Raw genomic sequence first — 15,425 nt, forward strand, 5'->3', positions numbered from 1 at the left:
CCTGGTAGTCTAAAAATAGAAACCTACCTATATGTCTAAAAATAGAAGTCCATCTATTTTTACCAACATAACCAATCATCCACAAATAACATACTGCAACTCATAGACCATGATCCATATGTCTAAAAATAGACATAGTCTAAAAATAGACTTTGTGCCAAAAATAGCCTACAGGCCCACTTAGTGAAGGCGACTAAGCTCCATCATCTTGTTGCATTTTCAAAAAAAGAGCCTCGTGGTAACTCAATGTACCATTTGGCGGCAAGACCAATAAGAGTTCGTTGAAAAAGATGCAATCGAATTGAATCATCAATGATTGAATTAGATGCACACCAGAGGTGATAAGTCATAACGTGATTTGACAGATCCTCTCCTGACTTTCCCTCAAATTTCAGGATATCATTGGGCAACTTACTAGGCATTGGTGGCCAATACGGAAGACAGTAAATCAGATCGTTCATAAGGTGTGAAAAATTAGGTAAATCCAAAGTTGCAATAAATGGTAACTGACAGTTAGGGTCGCGAAAACCTTGAGTAATGAGACCAGTTCCAAGAGAAGGATATCCAGGATAACCTGGAATCGGATTTGCATTAGGAATGTTATAACCTCCTGGAAAACCAGGATTAATTAGACCAAACTGGGGTTGTTGAGGCTGTTGATAAGTATAGCCAGGATACGGTTGATACTAATAAATTGGGTTTTGTACAGTAGGACTGAATTGTTACTGTCCCTGGTACGGTTGATAGGTAAATTGTGGTTGACTTGTGGCAATCGTACTTGTACCAGCTTGTCCTACAGGCATCTGAACCAAAGTTTGAACTTTAGGTCCTGACTGTGGCACAGAGACTTGAGGAGTTTGCACTGATGCAGGGATAGTAGAAACCAGAGCTATAGATACTCCAGAAATAGGTGTGGTAGGTTGAATAAAAGTTGCAATAGTTGTAGTAGTTTGAGGCGGAGTCTGAGGTGTGCTAGGCCCTGGCTGTTGAACTAAACCAGGTGCAGGGGTTTGAATAGTAGGTTGGACAGGTTGCTGGGTTGGACCAGAAACCAAAGGCTGTCTAGGTTGATTAGATAACTTCACATTAGGTTGCATAGTCTATTGAGTTTGAGACGGATCCCACACCATGTTCATTCGGAGTATGGACCCATAGAAGGTTGTGCATATGGAGGACCATAACTTGGTTGAACATAGGGCTGATAATTAAGCGGTACATTTCCAGCTCCTTGTAAAAATGATTGACCAGAAGGCAGTTGGAAACCTTGAGTTGGGTACTGACCTTGAGGTCGATAACCCTGAGGCACGTACTAAAACTGGGGTTGGCCTTGAGGTATGTTTTGAGTCTGGGGTTGACCTTGGGGTATGTACTATCCTGAAGGTTGAAAACCTTGAGGTAGACCTCCAGGGGGTAACTGACTACCTTGAGGTTGACCCCCAAGCGGTAACTGACTACCGTGGGGTTGCCCCCTAGGTGGTAACTGACTACCTTGGGGTTGCCCCCCAGGTGGTAACTGACTACTTTGAGGTTGAGGATTTGTAGTACTATCAGACATCATAAGGATTTGTTCTGTGTTCAACGTTGGAGTTCCATTACTACCAGATGATAACTGATGTTCAGTCGGTCGAGGAGTTGCTCCTGAAAAAGTACCAAAGAGTGATTGGTACCCCAAAGGAACAGAAGGACCGCCGTATAAAAATGTTTCCGGTGATTGGGAAAACATAGATGACTGTCTTGACATGATCAATGAAGGATAAAAATTTCTTGGTGTAGGGTGAAAAGGAATTTGAAGTGGTGAAAAGCTAAGACCCGGGTTTTACTCAGGAGGTTTCTCTTGAAGTCTACGAGATTGTGTCAGTAATTCAGCCACAATTAAATATTAATTAATCACACGCAAACAAAGAAAATTTAAAGAGAAACACCTAAAGTCTCTAAAGAAACAAACAGCTGAATCACACGCCTAAAAAATCTAGGAGTTCAAACCTTGCACAAACATTAACTTCTCGTACTTAAAACACTAGTTGGTGATGAAATCCAACTTAGTAGAAGTTTAATACAGAAAGGGCGGTTGGAACAATTACCCTGAGAACCTGCTTAATGAAACAGACTGGCACAAGTTTCTTCACAAAACCTTCTTGAGTGAAGAGAACCCCCTAGAGAGTCCAAGTGAGTCTAGTCGATATCTGCTCCAGGTACAGTGAGATCTTTCCTTCACCGTCACCTTAGGAAATAATCTTAAGTTTATGGACACTAAGGTTACCAACAACAAAAAATACAACTGGGGGAACAGTCTATGATCCGATCTACGCGCAAGGGCAGAGTAACAAAGCTCAATCCCCTTGAAGGCTCCTCAACATGGTCAATCCGAGGTTTACTAACAAGTGATCCCAGGCTCCTCGATAATGGTTAATCCGAGGTTTACCATTTATAATACGCACAAATCTTCTATCTTTCCCAATGAAACAAAATTGATTGTCTCAAAGGTTCGGACATGATCTCGTGATTGACTCCTTTAAGAGAAGCTTCCTAGAATGTATCAATTACAATTGGATTTATTTCCTACCGGAAGATGTATCTACTTGTTTGTTTTAACTATCTTGGAGAGTTAATTACTCCCTACTCCAAGATACTAGCCTAAGCTATATTGGTGATAAGAGCCCTAGAAATAGAAAAGATTACTAGATCAATTTTAATTAAGAGTTGCTTTTATGGGTTTTTCTTTAATTCAATAGGTATGGAAGTGAAACTTTGATGGTGTGAAGACTCGACTCCAAACACACTAAAAAAATGCACCTAAAATGATAAGCAATTCATTTTTCTTTCAATGAAATTCTAGCTAAAATAAAGAGTTCAAGAATGCAATTCTTTAAGAAACAATTCTTTCTTTCAACATGGAAATGGAAAGAAAATATTTTTGTTTTTTAATAAGAAATCAAAACGAGACAAATAATTAATGCTCACAATAAATCCCTTTCACTTTTCAAAACTCGAAACTACAAAAAAAAACAATTTGATTCAAAAGAGATCTACAAGTTCTAGAAAAACACTCAAAACTACATAAAACTAATTTTGAGATCTAAAAACTTTTAAAAATCTAATTGAATAAAAGCTTTAATTCTTTTTGAGGACGTTTTAATTAGTTGTTTAGTAAACTAAAGATTCATTTTTTCAGAATAACAAATCAATCAAAAAACATATAGATATGTTTTCTTTTGTAAAATTGAAATTCAGAACTTATAACAAAGTTTGTTCAAAGATTTGCAAGGAGAAAACTAAATCTATTTCTCACAAAGGATAGATTTCACAACCAATTCAGACTCATCAAGAAGACGAAAAGACACCAGGATGATCTAAGGTTTCTCAAGCTTCTAATCTTTGAGTCACTACAGAGACCAAGTGCAAACCACTCCATGCATGCAAAACTTCTAGAAAATCATCTAAAACAAAAATACTATTGGAAATCACTCACAAGAGATTTTTGACAAGAAAAATACAAATATGGGTAGACACTAAAAATCCTAAATGAAACCTAATCTTAACTGGAAGAAGATATTTTAGGTTTTTCAAAACATTTTGATAGGGTCTGCAGGCTCTAGAAGAAACAGGTGCGGTTCCGCTCTGTTTACTAAAGGAAAAGTGCGGAGATGCCCACACTATCTGTAAAGAGAAAGTGCAGTCCCCTGAAAACTTTGAAAAAAATGAAAAATAATCAAGATTCTAAAAACTACCCAAGCTAGTATACATCAATCAAAAACAGAAATGAAAACACTTTTCTCAAGTCAAAACAAAGGAAAACCAAAAACCAAATTCATTCCCCAGTGGAGTCGCCAATTTGTTGGCTGGATAAATCGATCTTGCAGATAAGGCCGATCTCCCTAGTATCAGAAGATAGTCTAATAACAAATGGACAAACAAACCTATCTTTCTCTAGGCATATGCGATTTATAAGTAAACACTACAGAGGTGTTAAGATCCTACCTTAGATTCAATGCTTGTTCGTAGTAGTCATCTTCCAATCATTCGAAAGAGTTACTTTCCAATCGTTCGAAAGAGTTACCTTTGAAGACCTGTAATCACAAACAAGAAAACATTAAATAGCACCTGCATAGCAAATATTATAAATCATGTCTATTATAGTGATCAAGGAATCCATAAAATAAACCATGAATTAACAGCTTATTGAGAAAAACAAATTTATTTGTATTAACTTTGAAGTAGAAGAACCTTACAACCTTTTTAGCCTTGATGTTGAACAAGCTCTTCCTGGGGTCCGAAACAGGAATTTCCTTTACTTTGACAAGCCTTGCACTCTTCCAAATGAGATCTTAGAGGTATGTAATCTTTCCTCATAAAACTCAACTAAAGAAGACTAAGTTCCAGCAGCATTTCACCTCAAAAATATTTAGCTTCTAACCTCCGCAGTAACCAGCCCAATGTGCTTCTTTTTATAGTGCAGAGGAAGAAGTTAGAGGTCCACCTATGAAGGGATAGAATCCTCCTTCAAAGGGATAAGCTCCTCACATCAAGGGGTTAGCTGCTTAAGGTATGGGATACATGAACCTTAAGAGAGAAAACTTGCCACTTCAAGATTCCTTCCAAAGCTTCTAGAAATGAATGAAAGTGAGTTTTCAGAATATACTTGCGCCTTTTTAACTTTTACAGGGCTTCGCACCTTTAATATAGAAACAGTGCGGTCCGGTGCGCAGCCTGCACCTAATACAAAGAGAAAGTGCGGAACCAGGGTTTTAAAGACTTTGAGGGCTTTTCTCTTACTTTCAAGGCTTGATATGAGGAACTGATGTTTCAGACTTGCAGAGGGGGAAAGTATGAGTGGTAATGAACTCACATAGATACAAGAATGTCAAGGTGAAAATTTTTAGTGCAACATGCCCATGTAAAGGTTGGCTCTACCATCATGTCATGATTTTAAAGTCGGTGAGTGAAAATGGTTTGTGAACCAAGACACGTTGGGGTCGACCCTATGGCAAACATATCGCAATATGGAGGCTAGTATGCAAAATGCAGCGGAAAGTGGTATTCCCTAACCTATATGCCAATAAGAAAATGATACCTGCCATGACGGGTCTGCGGTCATGGGACCAAAACACTTTCTCGAAGAAGTCTCCAAAATTTCCTGTAAAGACAACCCATTCCTGACACTCCAAGCCAAAAGGTCAAAAATTCCATAAGATAAAAATCAACTTTTGAAAAAATAATTTTCATTTTGCAACCTATATAAGGACTTTTTGACTCACATTTTTGTCATTTGTGTTTTGAGAAAGGAGCTATGGAGAAAAACTCAAACAACCTTCCTCTGTCCAATTCAACCGTTCAAATCACTCCAAAACTTCTAAGTAACCCTTTTATCATGGTTTTAATAATTTGTGATACTTTTTAGATGTTTTTTTCAAAATTTGACTATAGTAAAATATGTTAAAAATTTCAACTCTGTGTTCAAGGTTGAATATAGGTGACCCGCGTATATGAGGGCCCTACACGCGACTGTGTAAAAAGGCAACCTACGTGTGTGTGACTAAAAAATTTAAAACATAAACCTAATGATTTGAAACATCTTTTTTTTGGGCAGGATGGCAATCACCTGTAGAGAAAGGGAGAATAATGTCATTGATAACCAAGTAATGGAGGATCAAAATGCTTTGGATGCTTTGGGAGGCTGTGGCTTGCTAAAATTCTTTAAAATTCCAAATATGAAAGAAAACACACGATTGCTTGAGTTTTTGATTCATTATTGGAGTGCAGAGGATGATGCATTCATGATCGATCAGATGCCCCTAAGGATCAAGATCGAAGATATTTACTTAATTAACGGTCTTTCTCGAAGGGGAGAGATAGTGCATTCTACCAGCAGGACAAGAGGTAGTCTCAATGTTGAAGACTTTGTCCACATATACTGTCTTGGTCATCCTGAAAAGATTGGAGGTCAGATTCCAATCAAGCACGTAGAGAGCTTATCCTTGAAGATCCTACTATTTACCATCTCTAGGGTAAACAGTTCTGCTGCTTTAAATCAAGCCTCACGAGTATCCATGAGCCTAGCAGTGGAATGCCTCACTACTAGTATGATTGGTGCACACCTCTACTGACCAACATGAAGAACCAACTCACTTCCATTCAGAAGGGTCAGACAAATAATTTTGGGTACGAAACAATCTTATGCTCATTCTTCTTTGAGAAAGTACCTGGGCTTTGACCCAAGGTGTTATCGACCATCAGCAGCCCAAGGGATTCATGGATGGGCAGATGGGCTGACCTGATGAAATGCCTAGGGGGTGGTGATGTCTCCAGGAAGAATTTTGACGATGAGTTTTTCGCATGGTGGGATCAACAGGGCATTGAAGTCGATGACTAAACCTATGCCATAATGGATTTCCGAGGAGATCTAGATTTAATATTACCACCAGACGCAACATGGGGCACCATAGGTAGCAATTATTTTATTTTTTGAATTTCTTAAGATTTTTTGGACTTTTAATATAAATGAATAGATATATATATATATTATGACACAAGAAACTTACAAAATATATGATCATGTTTTAGATGTGGGGCCAGTGAGACCTGACGGATTTCCCCAACATAGGGGTCATGGAAGAGATGCTGAAGGGGTTGTAGTAGAGATGGAGAGAGTTCTCCATGCAGTTAGGAGGAACTTGGTGAGATTGACTCGCCATGTACCATGATAGCCATAGAGGACTTACCTGAGGAGATGCAGCGTCGCGTGGTAGGAGTACCACGGGACTGGGTGTGACTCTTTCAACGTGTGGCCAATGCTGTTGTTTATTTTCTAGCTGCTCATCTTGAGCCAGCCAGATAGATGATCAGATCTTTTTATGATTATACATGATGATGGGCACAAGCCCAAATTTTATAGGGCATTTTGTCCCGATTTTGTATATTATTTTGGACACAAACACTCTATCTATATACATGCGATTTTATGATCATCATATATACATATGATACTTTGATTATTTTGATGTTTTTCAATTTGATGAATGATTTATATGCCAGTCAAATGCTTGATTAGCAATAGAATCAACTAAGGAATTTTCTAATCATGGAATGTGAACATATGTGATATAAATAAATGATCATTGCAACAATCATACTCTCAAAAATTGGCGATACAAATAACGATCTCATACCCGATAAATGTTATTCAGCTGAGATAACACTAGTTGTGAGTCTAAATAAACCACTAACGAATAAATATCAAGAGAGATCGCTTCATATAGAAAATTAATAACGACAATATATTTGGAAATATTATTCGAAGCATAATCGATACATACTCCTCTCGAAACCATCAACTGGCCAGATGGATAATAAATCACCCAAGTCATGGAAGCAAGGTTCTGAATATGCCTACTCGCACCATCGGGGAATCCTAAATATATTGAATCGTCCATCAATACTTGCCAAAGCAGATAAAAAATGTCAAAATCACTAAAACCGATAGATAGATATGTACAAAAATACAATATATACAAACAAGTAAGTGTTCACTCGAAGCCTAAGTAAAGTACTTCTTAAGGTAGAGCCCATTTCTGGGCTCTGCCAACTTGTTTCCTTCAAAGTCAATTAATTCATAAGCTCCCTTTTCCAAAACTCACTTGACTATAAAGGGACTGTACCAGATAGATTTAAACTTGCCTGCCCCTAAGGAGTCTTTGTCTTGATTGTAGACCAGGGCAAGGTCACCTTTAGAAAAATTTCTAGGATGGACAACTTTATTGTATTGATTTTTTACCCTCTTTTTATGGGCTTCGTTTATTGTGGTGGCATCTCGACGCTGCTCATCAAGATGCTCCAAATGAACAAGGCACTCCTCGAGACTTGAAGTTTGTGGAAGAAGTTCAACATCTAGTTTAAGGGAAGGTATTTCACATTCAATAGGAAAGATAGATTCCAACCTGTAAACCAGTTGAAAAGGAGTAAAGCCAGTGGAAATCTTAACTGATGTTCAGTATGCCCAATGTGCCGGATACAACATGATGTGCCAATAGGATCTAGCTTTGTTAATCATCCTTTGCAGGATTATTTTAAGGGATTTGTTCACGGCATCAACCTACCCATTGGCATGAGGATAATATAGAGATTAATGCTCCTGCTAGAAACCCAACTTGCGAGCCAATTCAGACATCCGTTGAATTTGGAAATGACTGCCATGATCAGTGACAATCTCTTTAGGAATACCAAACAGGGAAATAACTTGATTGAAGAGAAACAAGGCCATTGTTTCATTGTCATTCTTAAAATTAGGCATGGCCTCAACCCACTTCGTAAAGTAGTCTACGACCACTACGATATACTTGTGATTTCTTGACGAAGGCCAATTACAAGTAGTAAAATAAATGCCCCACTTCCTGAAAGGACTGATAGTGATAATAGGGAAAAGAGGAGTTGTATTGGCTTGCATTTTCCAAGTATAGACTTGACAAGGATAACATCTTTTGGCCACTTCAATACAATCTTTGAAGATCAAAGGCCAAAAGTAGCCTGCTCGCAAATTTTTTTGGGTTGTTGCAAGTTCAGATAGATGACTGCCACAAGATCCACTATGGAAATCATTAAGAATTGACTTAGGTTCTTCCAAGGTTAAACAACATCTAAGGATTGAATCAATCCCACGACGATACAATGTGTCACCTATAATAACATAATTCTTAGCGAGGTGATGCAACTTTCTACGCTCATATTTGGAAAACGTAGGCGGGAACTTTGAAGTCTAGAGATATATAATGATATCCCCATACCAAGGATCTTGTGAAGAAATAAGAAATAAGTGTTGATCAGGAAAACTTTCCTCGTGAATAATTTCTTCCTCACAAGACAGTTCTGATATCAACTATGCAAATACTAAGGATTTCTTAGATTTAGCCGAAATGAATTCGAGATCGAATTCTTGTAAAATGAAAATCCATCTATTATATTTTACCCAAATCACTGAATTACTGAGAACAAACTAAAATGGATTGATGGCTGATAAGACGAACGTTTTTCGAAGCAGAATGTAATGTCAAAGCTGCTGGAAAGCATGCCAAAGCTAGTTTCTCGATGGGAGAATATCGCAGTTCAGGACCTACCAAGCCTCAACTTAGATAGTATATTACATGCCCACATAAGGCATCATATTTTTGAACCAGAGCCATACCAATGGTTGATTTTGGTGTAGCGAGATACAAGAGGAAATCTCTGTATAATCAAGTGGACTCAACAACGGAGCAGAAGTTAATGCTTTTTTCAAAGCATCAAAAGATCGTTGTACTAAATCATCCCATAAAAATGGGGCCCATTTCTTAAGAAAACACATAAATCATTTTGTGATCTCGGTGTAATTGGATATAAATCTCCTCAAGAAATTTGCTTTTCCTTGGAGAATTTGAAGTTGACATATGGAAGACAGGGGAGGCAACTGAAGTATTGCTTGAACCTTGAAGGGATTAACACGAATCCCCTCTATTGACACAATGAATCCTAACAATAGACCAGATGTGACTGCGAAAACACACTTATTTGGATTCAACCAGATCTTATAAAAATGACACCGCTCAAAGATCAACCGAAGGTGCTTAGGATGATCAATTCTCTTTCAATAACGAGCAACTAGATCATCTAGATATGCTTTAATAATGTGCTTGATGTCGTGAAAATCATAAGACATGGCTTGCTGAAAAGTGGCTCCAACATTTTTGAGGCCAAAAGGCATATTTTTGTACGCAAACATACCCCAAGGACAAATAAAGGCCGTCTTATGTTGATATTCTGGATGGATAGTAATTTGATTGTACCCAAAGAATCCATCCAGGAATGAAAAAATTTCATTACCCTCACATTCATCAATAATTTGATCAATAAAAGGTGTGGGATAATTGTCTTTCAGACAAGCCTTATTTAGGTCCCTAAAGTCAATACATACTTGAATCGTTCCTTGCTTTTTGTCTACGGGGACTGGATTAGAGACCCACTTAGTTAGAGGAACGAGGTATATGAAACACGCCTTTAGCAGCTCTTCGACTTCAGCTTTGATAGCTACTGCTTTTCTAGGATTAACCGGTCAAAGTTTTCGACGAATAGGTTTAGCATTTTCATATGTCTTGATCTCATGCTGGACAATAGATGAATCTATTCCAGGCATTTCCTCATAAGACCAAGTGAACACATCACAAAACTCTTTGAAGAGACCAATATAAATATGGATTTCTTCGGGGGAACAGTCAGCTCCGATGAAGACATTTTTGATTATGTTAGGATTCCTAGAGATGTTCACCAATATAGTTTGTGAGATAACAAACATGTTACCTTTGGAAAAAAACTATGCTGGGGCCAAAGGGTTTAAAATTGTATGAACATCACTAGTAGAAGGACTAGACAAACTTGACTCAATTTCTTGCAAATGAGGGAGGAAATATGAATGATGATGTAGACCATCCCATGGTCTATCAATTCCCATCATTGCTTCTAGGATTTCTTCCTCAGATGGTAAGACTGTTCTAGGCTAGAGCCACATCTCCATCTAGATCCTCTAGTGAGAAAGGAGTAGGATGGGGGTCTGCAGAGTTAACAATAGATTGATAAGAAATTTCTACTCTAGATATAGGACATGCCATTCCACCTACTTGCCCTCCATCTAATGTGGTGTCAGACAAAGGTAAAGGCCAAGGGTCTGAAAAATAATGAGTTCGAAAGAAATCTCTTCGAGAAGGTCCCTTGGAGGATGAAATAGCATTGATTCTAGCTATAGGAGAAGGAAGATAAAAATACCCATTAAAGAAGAGTACACCCCAACTCCTAAATTCTCCATAGGTTGCCCGGGATTGTTCACTAATGGAATAGTAGAATCAGAAGATGCAATCACCTGAGGAATAGTCCATGTGATCAACTATGGATGCGAAATAATAATGAAACTATGGCATCCATCTCGTAAATCCAATTCCTGCCTAAGAGGAGGTTGTAATCTAGATTCACATCGATTATTTCTACCTCAATATTTACCACCTTCCCCCCAACAAATATGGGAAAGGCAGGAATAATCCATGTGGCCTATGAGAATGTCCATCAAATTCCGTCAATAGAGTCGGTGAAGGAACAACTTGAGTCGATCCAATGGCCTTCCAACATGACATGGACATCACACATGTGGAAGCTCCCTGATCGATAACAGTTCGAAAGATGTTGGTCTTTCAATATGTAGACTATATCTAAAAAGCCATATGATGGGGAAGTCCCTTTTTGACGTTTGACATATCAAAAGTGAGCACAAGAGAATTTGTTAGATCTACTTCTCTGATTGCCGAGAGTAATGCAGTCCTTTGAGCGGGGCACAACATGGGTACCTCTAATGCTGACATAGCACAAGGACATTGAGCTAGATCTTCTACAATTGAGTAGTTCTGGGCTGCCCTAGCATTAGGATTAATGGTCAAGCGCTTTGTAGAGCCTTTCGACATCTGAGGTATAGACTCAACAAAGGGCCTATTAATATGGAGTGGCTCTGACGCATCGAAAGCAGACTTAACCTTAGATGATTACGATTCACTGTAACCACGCGATTGCGTAGCAACATCAATATGAATGCTCATCATGAAGACATTTGATGAATTATCCCCTTCCTGGTTGCCCCTTGTGGGGGTACCAACATTAGAGTTTGCGCCAGCAAGTAATTGCTGCCCTTGGGGAAAAGGGTTAGTGAGGACAACCTGGGAGCTAGAGGACCCCTGCTGCACTAACAAGTGCTGAGCGTCTTGGATCTTAGGGTAGAGATGAGTCAAATGATCCCCATTGCATAACTTGCATGGAAATTTTACTTTTTTCTTGGACTCTTTTCTACCCCTTCCAGCATCATTGTTGGGTTTGTTTGCATTTCCCTTCCCATCTTTGCCCTTTTTCCTACCTCGTCCTTTCTTCTTCCTAGCAGATTATTGGTTTCCTTTGGGGTTAGAAGTTTGGACGATGTTTATAGATGTCGGTTGGGAAGGTGTAGATACAGATGGTGATGCCTGCATAGAAGAAGCAGTTTGTAAAAACAACTTCTGCAATTGATTCAGCAGGTTAGCCGTGTTGGCCTCAATTGATTCGACTAGCCATCGGCATGGGGACTTGGCTTTGGTTTGGCTATATCCACATTGGATCTAGGAGCATCATGTAGAATTTTTTGAAGAACCCCAGACTGAGAATAATAAGTTCCAACTGCTGGGCTTTGAAAATAGCCTGCTCTTTAGTGAAAACATTGGAGAGTGACACGTCCTTAGAGGTCTTAGGATGTAATGGTTTAAGAAACCATTCAAGAAGGAATTATTGTGGAATATCGACTTTAATGAGCCTCTTCCTTCTCCTCCATTCCTGGATATGGTCCAAAATGTGAGTTGCCTGATCTTGTTGGAAATTAGCCAGAAGCTTAGTTCCAGCATCATATCAGACATACAATTGAAAATGGTTCAAAAAGATAGTAGCCAAATCACCGAAAGAAGTGAAGGTTCCCCATAGAAATTCTATGTATCACTTAGTTGCATTTCTAGTTAAGGTACAGTGAAATAATCTCAACCTGATTGAATTGTCTATCAGGGAGCTGGACGAACACCATAAGTGGAAAGTGTTTACGTGGTCACTCGGATCTTCACTAGTCTTCCCCTCGAATTTTGGTATATCTGAGGACAGTTTGATTGGGATTGGAGGCCAAATAGGGTTATACCTAATCAGATCATTAGTTAATTTAGAGAGATATAACAAGTTTAATTTTACCAAAAAAGGGAGTCGTGGCTGACCCTGAGGATTCCACCTGGTGTGGATAGAACTCCTAACATTCTAAAAAGAATGGCCTAGATTTGTGAATGCACTAGGTTTCCTGAAGTAACTCGTAGACCCAACTGAACCATAAGGATCCCCTTGCAGTCCAGAAAAAATCATAATTTGACCAACTCCTACCGAAAAAACCTCCGTAACTAGTAAAGTTTCCCCCTAGAGAATTGTTAAAAGGAGTAGAGAGCCCTTAATAAGGGTTCCATGCGTTAGCATAGGGAGAAAAGTTCTGGAAAGAACTGACAGAAGAATACGGAATGTTCCCTTGATGACCGAAATAAAATTGATTCCCAACTCCTAACCCACTAATCATAGGGTTCATCCAACTTTGAAATGGATTATAACTTTGACCCGTAGAGGAAAAAGACAACGATCCCAAAGTTGGATTGGAATCTGGTATATGACCACCCCTAAACGGGAAATCCTGAAAAGAAGCTGATCCACTTTCCATGGATGTGGAGGCAGCTGATGGAATACTTAAAGGAACCGAAGGAATTGTGCTAGTCGGCATTCCAAAAGGGAAAAATCCAATACCAGAGGCAACAGCTTGAGAACTTCCACTCGAAGATGGAATGAAACTAGAACCAAATATAGAAGTGCTAGGAGTAACAAAAAGTATAGAAATAGTTCCTCCTCCTTGTACGGATACAAGAGTTTGCATAATCGTAGCATTTGTTGTGGATGCCATGCTTCGAGCAGTGGTCATCAAAGGAAAAGATCGATATAGACCTGGGCTTGAAGGCCTGTTGGTCAGAGTCTCGACGTATAATAAAATGTCCGGATAATCAAGAGGAAGAGGAGAATTAGGAGCCGCAATAAACTTAGAAAGCTCTTCAACCTCAATATTGTCTTCCGACTAGAAGAGGACTCAAGAAATAACTAGAGTGTCCCTCTCTAACTCTCTACTTGTACTAGGTATATCTTGCGAACCAATAACTCCAACCGGAGGATAAATCTCCAATGCGCCTGTTGCCATCGGTTGAAAGCCAATGGAAGGATTTCTCCTACACCTTCAAGGAGAAGGCTCAGGACTCGTAGGTGATAGCTCATGAAGTCTCCTAGACCGCTGAGCCAGTTAATCAACCACTTTGACTTATTTTAAAGAGATTTACTTAAAGACTCAAAAAATGGTAAAGCTAGGCCAACTAGGAGAAAAGAACACTCTCTAAAAAGTACCTAAAGAAACAAGTAATCAAACAGCTTTCAAGTATTTCCACTCCAGGTGATTAGGACGGGACACCAAAAAGGAAGTCAAAATCAAGGGCCTTCCGAAAATATTCTGGGGTAATTACACCCCAGGCCTACTAGTGAAGGTATCAGAAGCAGTTACATCGACCTCCAGACAATAGCCTTTGCCAGTGCAAGCACCTAAGCTTCACAAGGGTACCCTCCAGAAGTATTGTTGAACGTGATGCAACATCAGCCTCAGGTGCCACGGGATTCCCCTCTGCATCCACCTATGCGATCCCTAGGAAAGGAAATTATGGATACCAATTCGTATCAAAAGTTGGGCGGAATGGTTGTGAGGTGTGATCCAACAAGTAGGAGAGGGGGTTTCTCTCTTCCTTGTCTTCACTCTCCCTCTTGCTTAACTCCCAGTCATGGAGCTTTCCCGGTCTTTCTAACAATATTGAGTTTCTCTCTTTATTCAACTTCTAAGTTTTGTAATTTGAGCGGACTTGGAGAGTTAACTGTCCACTCACCTATTACAAGGCCCTAATAAACCTAAACTTGTTGTTGTTTATTGTTGAAATGTGGGAACAAGAATATTCCAATTTAATTTGTCCTTGAATTTAATTTAGTCTTAATAGCTACTTGGAAATAATTAATTAAGTTATTTTGACTTAATTAATTGAAGAAATTCAAGTTAGAAGTCTTTCTAAAGTCATGCAAGAGTTATCCATTAAATTAAGGGGATAAGATTGAGTTATATTTGAGTTGTAATTAGTTAACTCAGTTTACTCAGTTAAGTCTAGTTAAATTAGTTCCAAACTATTTGAGGAATTAATAGAGAGTTAACAGTCAGTTGATGCATGCATGCACTCAACTAGTGTACTTCAGTTAACTGAAGATTCCCTCATTAGAAACTCATGCATGTCTATTCTGAGAAAGACCTAGTTGAGCTAAATGTCAAGGACATTGTACTATTAGTTGCATTTGTCTTCTTATAAAGAAAAATCATGCATGCAAAAGGAATAATTCCTTGAGGATTACACGGTTCTGATAGTGTGTGAGATCAGGAGATCATCCACTTGGTAAATTGGTTTTCCACTTGGTTGCAGGAGATCATCCCAGAGGAACTAAGCAAGGAAATAGGAGCTTGGAGAGCAGAGAGGAAGGCTTGTGAGAAGCCAGGATTTCCTGTGAGCATATTTGAGGATTGTATTGAGAGCTGGCTAGCTGTGAGAGCTAAGGCTTTGTATAATTCCTATGTATTTCCACATTGTATGATAATACAGATAGTGGGGTTTTTAGCTGAGGCATTCCCCAAAGTATTTTCATGTATATTGTGCATTGATTCTTCTTCTTCTTCTTATATGTGTTCAATTTGATCTTTAAGCTATCACAAATTGATAGTAGAAGTAGGTTATAGTATTTTTCTTTGA

The sequence above is a fragment of the Pinus tabuliformis genome, chromosome 6 (genome assembly GCF_031772625.1).
Source record: "Pinus tabuliformis cultivar Carrire ecotype Pingquan chromosome 6, CPIR1, whole genome shotgun sequence".
NCBI classification, from domain to species: domain Eukaryota; kingdom Viridiplantae; phylum Streptophyta; class Pinopsida; order Pinales; family Pinaceae; genus Pinus; species Pinus tabuliformis.